This window comes from Carica papaya, chromosome 3 (genome assembly GCF_054855325.1).
Source record: "Carica papaya isolate Zhongbai chromosome 3, ASM5485532v1, whole genome shotgun sequence".
NCBI classification, from domain to species: Eukaryota; Viridiplantae; Streptophyta; class Magnoliopsida; order Brassicales; family Caricaceae; genus Carica; species Carica papaya.
The window spans coordinates 21,709,178-21,725,873 of record NC_142311.1 but is presented as its reverse complement, the minus strand read 5'-3'; positions in this window follow the sequence as shown (position 1 = coordinate 21,725,873).

Sequence of the window (16,696 nt, the reverse complement as noted above, 5' to 3'; positions counted from 1 at the left end):
AAACAACATTAGCAGGCAGTAAAATGGATTATGAGGTACTTAAATGGTACAATAGATATGGGTCTGATGTTTGATAAAATCAAGATGAATGATTCATTTGTAGGCTATGTGGATTTAGACTTTGCAGGGGATTTGAATAAGAGGAGATGTTTGACAAGTTATCTATTTACTCTATTTGGAAGTGTTATTAGCTAAAATACAACGTTGCAAGCTACAGTAGCCTTGTCTACCACAGAGGTTGAATATATGGCTCTAACAAAAGCAGTAAAAGAGGTTATTTGGCTACAGGGTTTGGTGAGTGATCTTGGGTTAACACAGAAAAAATTGACAGTATTTTATGACGAGCATAGTGTCATACATCTCACCAAAAACTAGATATGTCATGAGCGAGCAAAGCATATTGATGTCAGATATCACTTTATCTGGGACATTGTATCACAGGGTATCATAGTTGTGCAGAAAGTATCTACACAGGAGATTCCTGCGGATACGATGACACCAAGGCAATCCCAATTAGTAAGTTTAGGCATTGCCTATAGTTAGTTGGAGTATGTAATACTCACTAGTGCCCTCGAACGAGCAACATAAAAAAAAACCTAGAATGCTCCCTAGATATAGATTTGTTAACCTATATGTATTGTACTCTCTTTTAATCATATTGAAATATTTTTCTTTCTAATCTTACACGTGGATGTACGCACATTTTCGAATCACGTAAAATCCTGCGTTATTTTCTTTTCTGCTTTTACTTTGTGTTGTGAATACTTTAGGGATTAATTTTTTTAAAATATATATATATTAATGTATTCAATTATTGTTTATAAATATTAATATTTTATGATGATGTGGCTTAATGTAGTAACACCGATGTCAAGCTTTATATATCAAACTTTACATATATATATATATATATATATAAGATCAAAGATTAATTATAATAAATTTTATTTTTTAATGACATTTTATGTGAAAAAAATCATATGTAATATTAAATATAATGAATATTATTCGATAATTATTGCTAAAGAATAAAAGAAAACTTTTAGATACTTTACATTAGTAATTAATTTTTTTTTAAAAAAAAAAATGGTGCTGCAAATCAAGAATAAATTAATTTGTTTTTGCTGCATGTTCTAAGAGGTATAGTTTTATGCTTTGGGAATCAGGTGAAGTGTGAAGTTCTCATTAATCAGCAGTATCATAATGTTTGTGAAATCTTTATCTTTGTGTTCATTTTTACTTTTTTAATATTATTTTCATTTTTTCTTATTCTTTTATACACTTTGCATCATTTCTTTTATGCTTTTGTCTTATGTTGTTGTTTGATATAATTAATTTAATTTGTTCCTTAAAAACTCACTTTGCCATCAACAGACTTTGTTTACTTTGTTTCTTCGTCTTCATAGTTGCAACCATCGTGTTGAGTTGCAGAGATTGTTGCACTCCTTGCTTAGTGAAAATTTTAAAAATTATTTTCTATTTAGTAAAATTAGTTGTAAGAATATTGTCATTTTAAAATATATATATAAATTATGTGTTTAGAAAAATTGACTTCTAAAATTTTAAATTTTTTTAAAAAAGGGACTGAAATCGTTTTGTAAAAATCTGTACATTTTAGTTTTGTACTTTAAATGCATAAAAAAACATAGTCTTTAAATTTTGTCAAAAATACTTTACATTTTATTTATTTAATTATAAAAATAATTTTAAAACACAAAAATTAAAACAAAAAACTAAAGGCAACAATCTCTTAATTTTCTGGAGTGAGAAGAATAAAATATAATTAGATTTACAAAATTAAGAGAAAATGAAAAATAGTTTTGAGCTTCTCTTTTTTACTCGGTGTTCACTTGACAATTTTACTTTGATAGTTTCATTTAAACAAAAAAAAAAAAAAAAATCTTAAACCTTTATTAAATTATCACATACTCAAATATTGTCAAACTAAATTATTAAAATCATCCAAGTAAAATCAAAAGTCAATATTCGTACATTTTGGAAATTTTTCTTTTGAATTTCTCTAATATACTTAGAAATACATGATTGGTTTGTGTATTATTTTAAAATATTTAAATATCACTGTATAATTTGTTTCCGCTTAAATCAGTTTTGTATTATAGGAAAAGATCCAAATAAGCTTCTCTCTATTTTCATTATAACGCAATCACTTTTAATGCTATTTGACGCTAACATGGTCATGTGGTTTAAATTTTGTTTCCCCAAAAAGATGCCAATGTGCAACACAGCTGCTATGCTGGCATTCATTACAAAAACTATTTTTATCAAATGTTATAATTTATTATAAAATAAAAATAAATCAAAATAATTTTATGTTAAAAGTTATTTAAAATTTTAATAATCTTTATATTAAAATTAAAATTTATTTCATATCTTCTCTTCCTTCGCTGGCAACCTACTTCAACAATTACAGTTTATAATTTAGAATCAACAATATAATCTGAACCCCCTCCCCCCCCCACATACACAATTAGTATAAAAACTTAATCCATAAGCAAATTCTCTCTATTCAACTCACAATCAATTTATAATTAAAACTGATTTAATTGAAAAAAAAAAGAATAAGAATTAACTAAAATACTACAAGAGTTAACTTGATAAGTAGAAATAAATTCCTCATTCAACAAAAAAAGGTTGAAGAAAAGACTCCCCTAAGAGCACTAAAGTCAACGGCTTCCGAAGCTTGAAAAGCTTTGATATTTTGTTAATTTGAAACTTGAATGAACACAATCAATGCATGAGTCCTATTTATAGATGTAGGCTGAGAGAATTACTGTAGCAGCCCCGGAAATTCGTAATTGAATTTATATTATAAATAACAAATGCGGAAGCGAAGTCAAAATTTGAATAACATCCCTTACACGAAAACCAAAAACGTGCTCACAAAATATAAAAGATTAAACTACCTAAAGGGGAAACTTGAAAGTAAAAACTACGAATGTGACTATGGAGTCCTTAAGCGTCCCCTTCGTCATCCTCCTGCGGAACCGGCTCGGGAATGATGTCCTCTTGATCTGAAATGATTAAATAAGGAATGAGCTACACTAGCCCAGTAAAGACATCACGATATCTCACCGTCACAGAGGTAAAGGTGGGTAGAAAAACACAAAAGACCAATGGAGCATGATTTACGACAAATCCTTTTATTAATAATAAAACCTTTACCATCCACTTACCTCGGTGGAATTTATAAAACAATATACGAAAGCAATAACATTATCATAATCATGGAATCATATAAACTGTAAAACATAACACTTATCACGCCTTTTGTAATTCAATCATTATACAATATATCTTTTCCTCATTTACCAGTCTACTAGTATCCGTGGGGGTCCATAGGGGTCCCGCTACCCGTTAACCTTTAACATTCGTCATCAGATTCCAGGGCCGTCCCCATACCCCGTCCGGTATGGACGCCAAAACCATAAACCTCAATACCCCGTCCGGTATGGACGCCAAAACCATAAACCTCAATACCCCGTCCGGTATGAGGGTGAAACGGGCCGTCCCCATACCCCGTCCGGTATGGGCGCCAAAACACATAAGATCTCCATACCCCGTCCGGTATGGGAGATCACAATCCCGGTAGGGTCCCCTACAGACCCGGTCCGTCCACCATCTCCCAGGATATCTAGTCAGGCTGATCACATTATACCATTATCCATTTACATAATTGTTCGTTCTCTTTTTCCTCAATCAGCATCATTAATCCACATACAAGCAAGCAAAATGATAATTTATGCTAAGCAGACAACATACAGCATCAATATCCCGGTCATCTAATCCATAATCAATAAAACAGTAAAACATGCACACGAAACTATAAAATGAAAACATCGAACCTCATGCTACGTTTAAAACTGTAAAAAAGGCCAAATAACAATTAACCGACAAACACACTAGACTCGGGCTCCATTAGCGACCCTAAGCAATTTCACACATTTGTTGATTCATGAAATATCGTTTTATCATTTATTGAACTTTAAAACCGTGATAGGAAATAAGGTGAGGGGTCCTTACTCGTTTCGGGGTCCGAACACGGCTTCACAGTGCGCTTGCAGCCTGTGCCTAATTTTCCCTGAATTTTCCTCGGGGAACTGAAACGCACTACTGGTACCTGCACGTGTTAAAAAAAAAACCCAAATTAGGCCCAGGGCCTCTTTCGGCCCAAATCGCAACTCCGGCACGGCGGCTCCGCCGTGCTCCGGCGACGGCGCCGCCACTGGCGGCGGCGATTCGCCTCGGGTTGGCTGTTTTCGACCGTTTCCGGCCGAATTCGGCCACACTCGCATCGGTCCCTGCGAGAAAACAACCCTAGGGCCCCCGGGGGGCAAAAAAATCACAGAAAAACAGAGCTTACCGGCAGCGGCGCTCTCGGGTGCGGCAGCTCTCCGGCGAGGTTCGTGTTTTGGTGATTCGGCCCCTGGTCAACCTGTAGAGAAAAGAGTGGTGATCACGGTGATATAAAAATTGCATCAAACGGAGGCCGGGAAGGGCCTCATCGGAGGTAAAAATCGAGAAGGGCGCGGCAGCGCCGCTGGGCTTCGGCCGTGCATTCCGGCCGTTTGGCCGGGATTTTGGCTCCGATTTGGCCACAGGAGGAATCAGCGTGGAAAAACGAGTCGGGGGTACGAAATTTACCTCGATCGGCGGTCGGAAGTTCCTCCGGTGCGGCGGCGGGTGGCGGCGGCCGGCTTCTGGTTCGTCTTCTCCGGCGAGTGGCAGGCGGCTAGGGTTTGTGGTCTGGTGTGGGGGTTCTATTTATAACCCCTTGCCTTTTGATCTCAGCCGTCCATTTTGTTTTAATCTGGGCCGTCCGTTTTTGATTAAATCTGGGCCGTCCGTGCGTTTAAATCTGGGCCGTCCGATCGCACCCACGCGGATCGCCAACGTGGCCCTTTTGGAACGACGTGGTTTTGCCACGTGGCAAGTCCCGGTTGGCCGGGACTGCTGACCGGGCCTGCTGACGTGGCTGCCGACGTGTTTTTTTTTTTTTTTTTTTTTTTCTCCTCCTCGGTCCGGGCGTTACAATTACAATAGAAATTGAACTCCTAAAGAACTAAAATGTTAATATCTAAAGCTTATCTAAGACTCTTATAAACAATTAATTAAACCATGCTAAATTACATAAGAATGAACTCTCTTCTCTTGAATGTATCCTTGGAATCTTCAAGGATAGGGCCAACCCTATCATGGAGTAGAATGCCTCAATCATGACTCTTTATTTGATGGATGTTCTGTTGTGAAGATAAAATAGAAGCTAGCCAAGTTAATGTAGGAGAGAACTTTTTTTTCTTGAGAAAATCAATGGGGAAAAACAACCAAAAGTTTGGGATAAGCTTATTTGATTCTCCACATGTTTAATATGTCTTTAGTAGGGAAGAATTCGACTAGGAAACTTGAAAAAAGAGTGATTGAATTCTATCTTACTTTATTCCTGAGAGTCCATGATTTTGTGGACTCTTGTGTTGTTGATTATGTTGAGATGAAAAGGGAGAGAAAAATTCTCTTGTATGAGAGAAAATTTGTCACGAATGAGAAAGAAATTCTCAATGTGATTGAATCAGCCATGTGTTGTTAAGTTGTAGGATAACATGCTTGGTCCTCCATTTGGCCAAATGGACTTGGATTTATTCCTCCATGGGCTTCCACATTTGGTCCTAGCCTCTCTTTTTCATTAATCTATTCTTGGACAAAAAAGTTAGAAGGCTTGCTTGAGTTTTTTCATCCTTGATCTTCTGATAGGCCCACTAGGCATCATTACACTCCTCCCAAGTGACCCAAGTCCATTATATGTTATGTTTGAGGCTTATTTGTGTCCAGGTGACCATTGCATGGCCCAACCTGTCTTGATATTTACTTAGACAATCCATGCCACCTTAATCTCCCTTTGGACAACCTATGTCACTTTAATCTCCCTTTAAACAGTCCATGTTGTGATCTCCTAGGATTGGATGATCCAAGTCGTGTGTCACAGTCACAGCCCCTCTTATACGGCATCCAAAAGCATACACATTTAATTAAATAACATAACTTTCATTAATATAAAAATACACAGATGCATTTACATCTTTTAAATATATACAACAGTTACGTATACTATAGAATCTAAAATTTTTCTTTTCATTACAATACAAAATACAAAGTAGTAATCTGAATCTTAGAGCCTAACTTTAAAAATTTCCTCCATATCACTGATACTTTGTAGAAGTCTTCTCAGTATCTAAAAGGTGATAAAAGTGATGAGATCCACAATCTCGGTAAGCATAGAATACGACATTATAACTTAATACATGTAATATATATAGTATTTCACACATATTGAACTCATATATAACTTATACAATTCAAAAATTAGATTCACAAATTAGATACACAATACTGCATTGTATAATGAGTCATAGTTATCATCACTATTATAGGGGACCAATCACTCACTCATCTAGCTACACTATGTGTAGGCACACATTTATCACTTTTACTTATTCCCAATACACTTAAAACATAAAAACGGTGTATATGGACAAAACGATTTCCCCTTCCCGAAACATGGAAATGATGGGGTACATATTCATACTAATTCCTAACATAGCATGGGTGCAAACAAAAGGCCTCTTTTCCATAATAAGTGATGCACAAATATCGAAACACATATCCAAAACACATTATAATAATAATTCAAAATTTAAAATATATACTTAATGATAAAACATTTCAAAATACTTTCAAAAACATAATAGTGTTAATTTGTCATAACATCCACTTATGAAAATACTTTAAACTACATAGACTAATGATACCATAAAATTCATTTACCTTAGGTCCTTAACAATGTATTCCAAACCTTTCCTCATTACTATCAGCTTATATATTGACTTGGGTAGAGTCTCCCCTTATAAATTATCTTAATTTCTCTATTCATTTGGACAGAGTCTCTCCCTATAAATTCTCTTAATTTTACTGTTGTATAAGATTAGAAACATCCACAATACTAATTGTAAAAAGACACAACTTTTCATGAGTTTATAAAGGAAAAACCCTTATTGTAAAAAATGTGAATCTTGGTGAGTATATAAGGTAGAAAAAAATTGTTTATATTCAATTAAGGAAGAAGATAACATTCAGAAAAAAATATATATTACAATTTTCTCTCTCACGTTGAGTTAAACCGTAAACAAACTTAAGTTCTAGGGTATGAAGAGTACTTGAAACTCTAGTATCATTTGGGAGAAAACAAAAGGCATCAACAATTAAGGATCGTGGGTAGAAAAGCAAGCATTTTATCCTATTACTTCTACATTAAGGTTAGTCCTAATTTTCTAACAGTGGTATCAAAGTCTAGTTTTTTGCATCTATTCTCGTAATAATCATACTCCAATATGAATTAAGTTTGTTGATTTTTTTATGATGATAAATCCAAAAAACATTTTGTTTTTTTTTTCTTATGTATATTTTTCTTTTCTAAGAATCTGAAAATAAAAAAGATCGCATGATTGACGCATTTATCTTACTCTGACTTGTCTCCTAAATGTAAGTGTTGAGATGGCTGAATATATGTAAGCATTTGCGATGGCTGTGTTGCCGATAATAAAAAATTGGGTATTTTGGTTTGCATCTAAAAAGAAAAAAAATAGCCATGGGTGAAAATTGAAAAGAAAAATAACAGGAGTTGCACTGTGTGTGTGTGAAAGAAAAAAAAAAGATGATGCACTGTGTGGTGCGTGAAAAAAAAAGTGCATTGTGTGTGTGTGAAAGAAAAAAAAAAGGGGGAGAGAGGAGATTGAAAACATATATATACATACATACATATATTTGAAAAGGCATGGCTGATTCCTGCAAAGAAAAAATAGGGGTTTCTTTGTTTTATCATTTTTTTCTCTCTCATAATGATGATGATGATGATGTCATTTATTTTATCTTTTACTTAGAAAAAAATTAGATGTTAAAAAATAGGATTTGAACCTTTAACCTCTCCAACCATATCCTTAATTTAGCACCTTCATCACTTTTGGCCTAACTCAACATATAGATGAATATTTGTGTCTTTGAGTATGGGTATTTTAATAGAATTTCGTGTACGCATATTATTTTATTTATTTAAACAGTATGTTAGTATTTTGTAAAGTTGTTTTATAATTACTGTACTAATATATATTAATTAGTTTATGTACATTAATTAGTTATGCATCTTTAATTAAGTTGAGATAACTACATATATCTATGTGATATTTTTTTTTGCTAATTAAGTTTGAAAAAATTAAAGAATTATATTGATATGTTTCATTTAATTTTTTTATTATGATAATTAAATTATAATATTTCTAATTTGTATCATATGTGATGATTATGAAACTAACGAAATTTTTAAACATGTGATATAAACAATAAAATTTTGATAATTTAATTATGAAAAATCGTGTCTAATGTCTATTTTTTTATATATTTATAAAAATAGCAACCAAGAACATGATTATTGATTTCTCCACCAACGAGAAGTTGGATAGGACAAATTACGATATATGGCATAAGAAGATTCAGTATTTTCTTAATGAGCGCAGTGTTTTGAAAACCCAAACCACTACTGTACCTGAGCCAAAAAATATTGGTAGTGATCTGTACAATAAGGATCTAACTGCATACCAGGAATGGTTCAAGAATGATCGTTCTGCACGTTATACTATGTTGTATTACATGCATAATGATCTCATTAAAAATTTTGAGAGTTGTTCCACGGCTAAGGACCTGGGGACAAGTTTAAGGTCACTTATGGCCAGATATTTGTTATAAGACTCTGTGCCTTGGATTTAAAGTGGATGAAGTATGATATGGATTCAAAGCACAATATAGTTGATCATTTACGTGTTATAAGGGTTATGGTTCGTGACCTTAAGGGCTGGAGAGTGTGACATAAGAGATCAAGAGCAGATTCTCATTGTGATCCGTTCCCTTCCAAATGAACTTGAATCTTGAAAAAATTTTAAACTCCTTATGGTTCATAGTGAACATATTAATATTTTTTCTGAAATTGCTAGGCACATTAAGATGGAGGTTGAGCGTCAAAAGGTGTTTAATCCTGCTTAATCCTTCCAATGCGGCACTTATTGCCCATAGGACCTAAGGGAAACAAGCCCAATCGTGCCAAACAATTTAAGAAAGGTCAATGCCCTTCTCAAGCCAATGGACCTAAAGGTGATGTGGCCAAAAAACATAAAACTAAGGGCCATAGAGAGAAAAGTGTAGCGCATATGAAGTGCTACAACTGCGGCAACAAGGGTCACTAAGCTCGTGATTGTTTCGAGCTGAAGAAGGTTCATTTCTCTATTTTGCCTCTTAATTTATTTATTTGTTTCCATGCATTAGCTACTAATTCTTTTCCTAATTGGATTATAGACACGGGAGCAAGCAAACATGTAGTTCAAGATCGAGTTAGATTTGTGGACTACTATCGTGTCCTGGTGGGTTCGCAAACTGTTGTATTTAGCAACGAAAGCGAAGAAGACGTCCTTGGAATCGGAACATACCAGCTCAAGCTATATGAAGGAAATACTTTACTCCTTAATGATACTCTCTATGCACTCGGAGTGCGATGTTGTTTAGTTTCAGTTGTTTTCTTGTTAAGATTGGGTTTTTTCTTTAACTTCAAGCCTAGTACGCTAGACATTTCATATCATGGTAATGTATTTTGTCATGGGTCTTTAAGAAACAATTTTTTTGTTCTTGACTTGGATGATCATATATAATAATTCTATGTTTGTTTATGTTTTTCACTTTAATTGTGATTCTGAATATGTTAAATGATATGCTAGACTTGGTCATATTGGCCAAGACCGAATGAGTAGACTAGCTAAAGAAGGTTTTTTAGACCGGCTTACTAAGATTAAGTTGTCTAAATATGGTCATGCTTAATCGGTAAAGTAAGTAAGAAGTATTTTGGTAAGGCTTCAAGGTGTCAAGTACCTTATAATTAATCCATTCTGATATTTGCGAGTCTTTAAATATCAAAGCACGTCATGGTGTTATATACTTTCTCACTTTTATAGATGACTATTTACGATATGGATATGTGTATCTAATTTCTCACCGCTGTGAAGCGTTAAATATGTCCAAACATTTTATAGCGGAAGTAGAAAATCAAATAGATCGAAGAATAAAAACTCTTCGAACCGATCATGGTCATGAATACATCTCTGATATATTCAAAGAATATTATGAGAAAAAAGGTATATGTAGACAACTTATAATTCTCCATACTCTGCAACAAAATGGTGTCACAGAATGAAGGAATCATTTATTACTAGACATAGTTAGATCGATTATGGCACATGCCAACCTCTCTAATAGTTTTTGGGGAGATGTGTTGCCTACGGCAACCTACATCCTTAACTGTATACCAAGTAAAAGTGTACTCATTACTCTATATGAGTTATAGAATTGCAAAAAGCCCATTTTGGATCATTTACGTCATTGGTGGTCGACAAATTATGTGCATAACCCAATCCACAAGCACGAAATACTAGGTTCGAGAGCAACTAAGACGGTATTCATAAGATATCTTGAACATTCAAAAGGATATGTAATGTTTGGAGAACACCCGAATGGTACCATGACCGAAATTGACTCCCACAATGTTGATTTCCTTAAGGATTAGTTCCCAAGCATTGGTGAAATAAAAAGAAATATCGAACTATATGAGTTACATGAGTACATGTAACTATTTATTGGTGAGAGAGAGGTATTAAGAACTTATCAAATCACTAAGGATAGTAATATTCCACTAAATGAAAGAGATAGTAGGAGTGATCCAACTATTCTAGATGGTGGAAACTTGCCTACAAATGACAGTCCACCAGAAAATGGACTTAGTCCTCAAGATCCGAGCTTTAAATATAAGGTTAGCCTTCAAGTTCTAAATCACATGCCAAGGGATAGTGGGAGAGATTTATCATATAGTCAGGCAAGTGATGAAGGTCTTAGAATCTGAAGGAGTGAACGTGAAAAAATTCTCCGATGATATTTCCAAATCGAATGAGAAATTGTCTTATGTACTCTTTTAAAATTTGAGGAACCTACCTCCTTTAAGGAGACTGTGAATTCACCAAATAGTAAAGAGTGGATTGATTCCATGAGGGATGAGATGGATTCAATGACAAGAAATAAAGTTTGGGAACTAGTTGATCTCTTGCCTCGATGTAAATTAATTGGAAACAAATGAGTTTTTAAGATAAAACATGGAAGGGATTGATCAATTAAAAAGTTTAAGGCTGACTAGTAGTGAAAGGTTTTACTCAAATTGAGGGTATAGACTATGAAGAGACTTTTTCTCCAGTTGTGAGATTTGCCTCTATTCGCCTCCTTTTAACCCTAGTTGCCCATTTGGACTTTAAGTTATTTCAAATAAATGTTAAAATTGCTTTCTGCAATGGTACACTTGAGAAAGAAATGTATATGGATCAACCTATTGGATTTGTCTCAAAAGGTCAAAAAAACAAAGTTTGTTATCTTAAAAGATCCATATATAGTCTCAAATTCCATGAAACCATTACTTCGTTTGGCTTGTCCATGGTAGATGAAGACCATTGTGTATATGTCAAGAAAACAATGGGAGGGATTATGTTTCTCTCCTTATTCGTTGATGACATACTATTAGCTGGAAATAACATGGAGATAATCAATGCCACTAAGCAATAGTTGTCCTCTGTTTTTAAGATGAAGGATATGGGTGAAGCCAGGTTTGTCCTTGGCGTGGAAATAATGAGAGACTGTCTTAAAAAGATTCTAGGACTGTGCCAAGAAGCATATATTAAGAAAGTCTTAAAACGATTTTGGATGCATTACTCCAAACCCGTTGACACTCCTCTTGAGAAGGGTCTAACCTTAAATCTTGGCCAATGTCTAAAAACAGCTTAAGAGAAAAAGAAAATGAGCAATGTTCCTTATGTTAGTGCAATAGGAAGTTTGATGTATCCCATGTTGGGTACACGGTCGGACATTTGTTTTGTAGTTAGTTTGTTAAGTCGTTATCAAAGCAACCCTAGACTTGCTTATTGGTAAGTAGTCAATTGAATCTTGCACTACCTTCGTGGTACAAGTGACCTAGTCCTCTGTTATCAATGAGGGGACTTAAGGTTGAAAGGATATTCATATGAAAATTGGGGTACCGACTCGGATGAATCTAAATCAACTTTAGGATAATTTTTGTCCTTGGTAGAGGTGTCATATCATGGTATAGTAAAAAGCAAGATTATATTACTTTATCTATAATAAAAGTGGAGTATATTGCTAGTTGTCCTACTGTACAAGAGGAAATTTGGTTGAGAAGCTTTCTGCAGATCTCAACATCACCCCTAATGTTGATGAACATGTAGAAATGTATTATGACAATACTACTGTCCAATATGCTCGAGATATGAAATTTCATAGGAAAACCAAGTATATTAAGAAGTGTTATCACTTCGTTCGAAGTGCCATGAAAAAGGAGAAGTTGCTATTAAGTATATATCCACTAACAAAATGGTTGTTGATCCTTTGACTAAGCCCATACCTAGAGATGCTTTTCGGGGTCATGTGAAGAGTCTAGGTTTGCGTAGGTTTTAATTTTCAAGTGGAATTTGATATGTAATAAACATATATTTTTGTGTATTGACCATTTATTAAATAAAAATGGTTATTTTCTTATGAAATGTTCATGAACATAATTACACGATTAGGTAGGTAATAATGTCACCATACTTTATGATCGACCTTATCACATGGGTGATCTCCCTAATGCTTGAGTAGCAGGTAGGATAAGACTAAATCATGTTGGTATTAAATAACACAAATGGAACTAATTTTCTTAAAACCCACCAAGAAAGACATGAAACTATTATACAACTCAGCTATCATCACATGGCAAATCTTACCTGTACATATTCCTTAGTTTGAGAAATTCTACAATCTGATTATTCACCGAAATTTTTAATGATAATTGTTACATAAAAAAAGAAAATACTATTATATTGAAAAAATTAACTTTACAATACATTACAGACCAAAAATTTTTAAAGAAAATAATGTTTTCTTTATTTTTAATTCTTAAAATATTTTATTAATAAGAAAGTAGATTAATGAAAAAAAATGGAATTTTTTTCTCTCCTACATGACTGCAAATGTGTTTGTCCTTTTTTTTTCCTCTGCTTTAACAACCACGCATCAACGTTGCACATTTTTAATCTTATGTCATCATTCTTAATATTCCATGCTCATAATCAATCTATTAAAGAAACAAGAAAAGAACTTGATGAAAATTTATTATCTTCTCTTTTGAAGAAAAACAATGATGTATATACTGCAAGAGATGCTACAAACATAGAGGGGGAGGGTAGAATCTGGTAAAGAATAGCTTAAACGAAGGATACTTAGTAAGACTCTAGCTTTCCCACTCTATCTCCTACACGATCATGAGGAAATTCTTTTTTTTTTTTGGAGAAACATGAGCGCAACGATGTGAATCTATATTTTGCATGAGTAAGCTATGAAGACAAGAGGGAAAAAAAGAGTCTTACAAAGAAGAGCCCAAATGAGGGAACTATAGCAAGACTCCCCTTCCTCTTCCCCCATGTCTCTTAGGCTCTAATGGGAGGAGATCAAAAGAAAAAACTACAGGTATGAGTTTTTAAGTTAAGGGGTTTCAAGGTATAATAAAGAGAATAAATGATAATATTTTGCATGAGTGGCTATGGGGATATAAGAGGAGGGAGAGGAAGTCCTACAAAGAAGAGTCCAAAAGACGAACCTTTAGCAAGACTCCCTCTTCATCTCCTCCTCTATCTCCTCACCTCTCATTAGAGGAGATCAAAAGAAAAATTGCAGGGATGAGTTTAAAGTTAAGGGATTTTTAGGGGGGTTTATTTCCAAAACCACCTTAAAATATAAAAGTTAATAATGGATGCATATTAACAAAATGAATAAAACTTTTTTGCAAAAATAAATAATTATTAAAAATTTTGGATTATAGAAATATAAAAATAAACACAGCCCAAGTACTACGAGGTGCAACCTTCACTCTCTTCTCCTAGATCTCTTTTTTCCTTCGTGTCTCCCCACGCTAGCGTAACAACACATAATCACCAGCCTTTCTAGGCTCAATCTGAAAAAAAGCTAGTACTCGTAATCTCTATAAGCTCAACCTCTCCATAACTCCAAATTAAGGCTGCTGCATCTGATCAAGTATATTAGGTTTATCTTAATAGCAAACAAACAAATTGTGACATCCCCAATTTCTTAGCAGGAAATAGGGGTGTCAAATCTCACCAATTAATATCTAGAATTTGGGAGCTTTCTCAAGTTTCAAGCTTGTATCTCATCTATACTATCCCCAATCTATAGCTAGATCATGGGGTCAACCAATGTTAATATAACCTTCAAATTTTTCAATCTGTATGTTTATCTCTATTACAATGTATCACTTTAAATCTCAAAATCATCAACTATCACACTTCTAGAGATTTTTAACATATCAACATGGGACTAATTGAGTTTTCAATGTGAAAGAAAAGAAAAAAGTAATCAATATGAAAGGAAAGAAAGAAGTAATCTCCATTCCCACTAGTGATCCTTAGTGTTTTTCATGTCTTAAATGTCCAGTTCATGCGTTATTTGAACCTTACCGATATGAAAAATCAAAGGTTGATAAAAATAATTAAACAACCAATGGAATCATTATCTTTTTTTAAAATCAATTCATTTAACTTAAAAACCGTTATTTCATACTTACCCTTATTAGTTTCAAAAACCAACCTATGAAGACAATAACCCGAATAATATTTTTATTACAGATTCAAATGAACAATAACAATAAACTTACATCCTTACCTACTTACTAGTACTACTAGGGGTCCATAGGGATGTCCTCCTATGCGTGAACCCAATATCTAAATTATCAATCAACCGATCGTCCTCATACCCCATCCAGTAATGGACACTAAATATACCACCACTACGATATCTCGTCCGGTATGAGAGTGATCTATACCTCCCAACCCCTTTCGGCATGGGACTTCTCAACCCCATTCAACTGAGGAATTATCCATGATAAGGTTTTTCTTATGCACCAAGTCCGTACACCCTTTCCTAGAGTACCCGATAAGCACTTTTATGGGCATGCTCACATCATTTAGTAGCTACCAATTATAACTACAATCTCATTTCATGATTACATGAGAAATAGAACGATAATTTAGTAAACTATATAGTTTAAAATTAAACATTTAGAGTGAAACATAATCAAACATTTATTTCAAAACCAATCAAATGATAGGGATAAATAGTTAAGTAAATTAAAAAATGAGAAAATAATTAAACCTACGAATTTAAAGTACATGCAGTAAACAAACAATAACAGTCTAGCAATAATTGAACAGTATCAATAAAATAGGTAATTTTGTACTGACCAATTATCATCTCCATTAGTGACCTGTAATTAATTTTAGAGTTTTTCAATTTTTACAAAACACACCATTATTAATTATTTAAACTTTAATTTACCATAATGGAAAAAAGAGTGAGAGATTCTTACCCTGATTTAGTATTCAAAACACAATTCTTTTTACTGTACGTCCTAGTAGTTCCCGGGCTTTCTGTGTTTTTTCTGTGAAAATCAAAAATATGTGTCACATATCCTAAAATACCTCAAAAGGCCAAAATAAATATTTTAAAACTTTTTCGGCTAGTTTAGGGTTCCAACACAATGTCGCCACCATGCTCCAGTGCCAACTCTATTGTCAACGATGGTGTTTCCTCTCGGCCTGGCCATTTTTGGCCAGTTTTGGCCAGTTTTGCATAGAAACCTACGAAAAACAAGGTTAGGGAGTCTCTGTCGACCAAAAAAGGGAAAAATCGAGACCCTACTAGCTAGGGGGTTATCCGGTGCAGCAGCTCCGTCGTTCTTCTCTTGCGGTCAGGGTTTTCCTTTGGCTAACCTACATCAGAAAGAGACGAAGAACACATTGATCAAAGAATAAAAGAAAACGAGAAACGAGAAGGGGGTCATCATAGAGGTTTTTAGGTTGCGTCTGCGGCGGCTCGATCGAGCTTCGCTTGCATTTTTTATTTCACCCATTGCCCTTTTGGTTCTGATATGGGTGTGGGGAGGTTCAAAATTCAATTTCGAGTGGAAGGAAATTTTTTTTACCTTTTTTAGCATCGGTGGTGGCTTCGATGCAGCGGCGACGATGTCCTTCCAGCAACCGAGCTTTCCTCCGGTCACCCTTCTTTTTTTTCTTCGATCAAGGGTGTCAGCCAGGGTTTTGGGAGCCAACCAAAGAGAGATTTAAATACTTCTCTTCCCCTGATCCTGACCGTCCATTCACGTTGACGTGGAGCAAGGAGAGTTGTCTGATTCAAGACCCGTTTAGGCTGATCCATGTGCAAATTTGGATCGTCCATCGCAATCAAATCCAGTAGTTTAATCGCACTTGAAGAGGAAACAGATAAGGGTTATCTATGTGCGCGAGATGTGATCTGAGCCATTGGATTTACTGGTACACGGATCGCCCACGTGGCCTCCCTCATGGACGTGTGTCCACGTGTCTGCCATCCGGCATTTGGAGACTGGTCGTGCTACTGATGTGGCGGTCTACGTGGCCAAACTTTTAAAAATTTTATTTTTACTCTAGTTTTTTAGATTTCTTTCAAA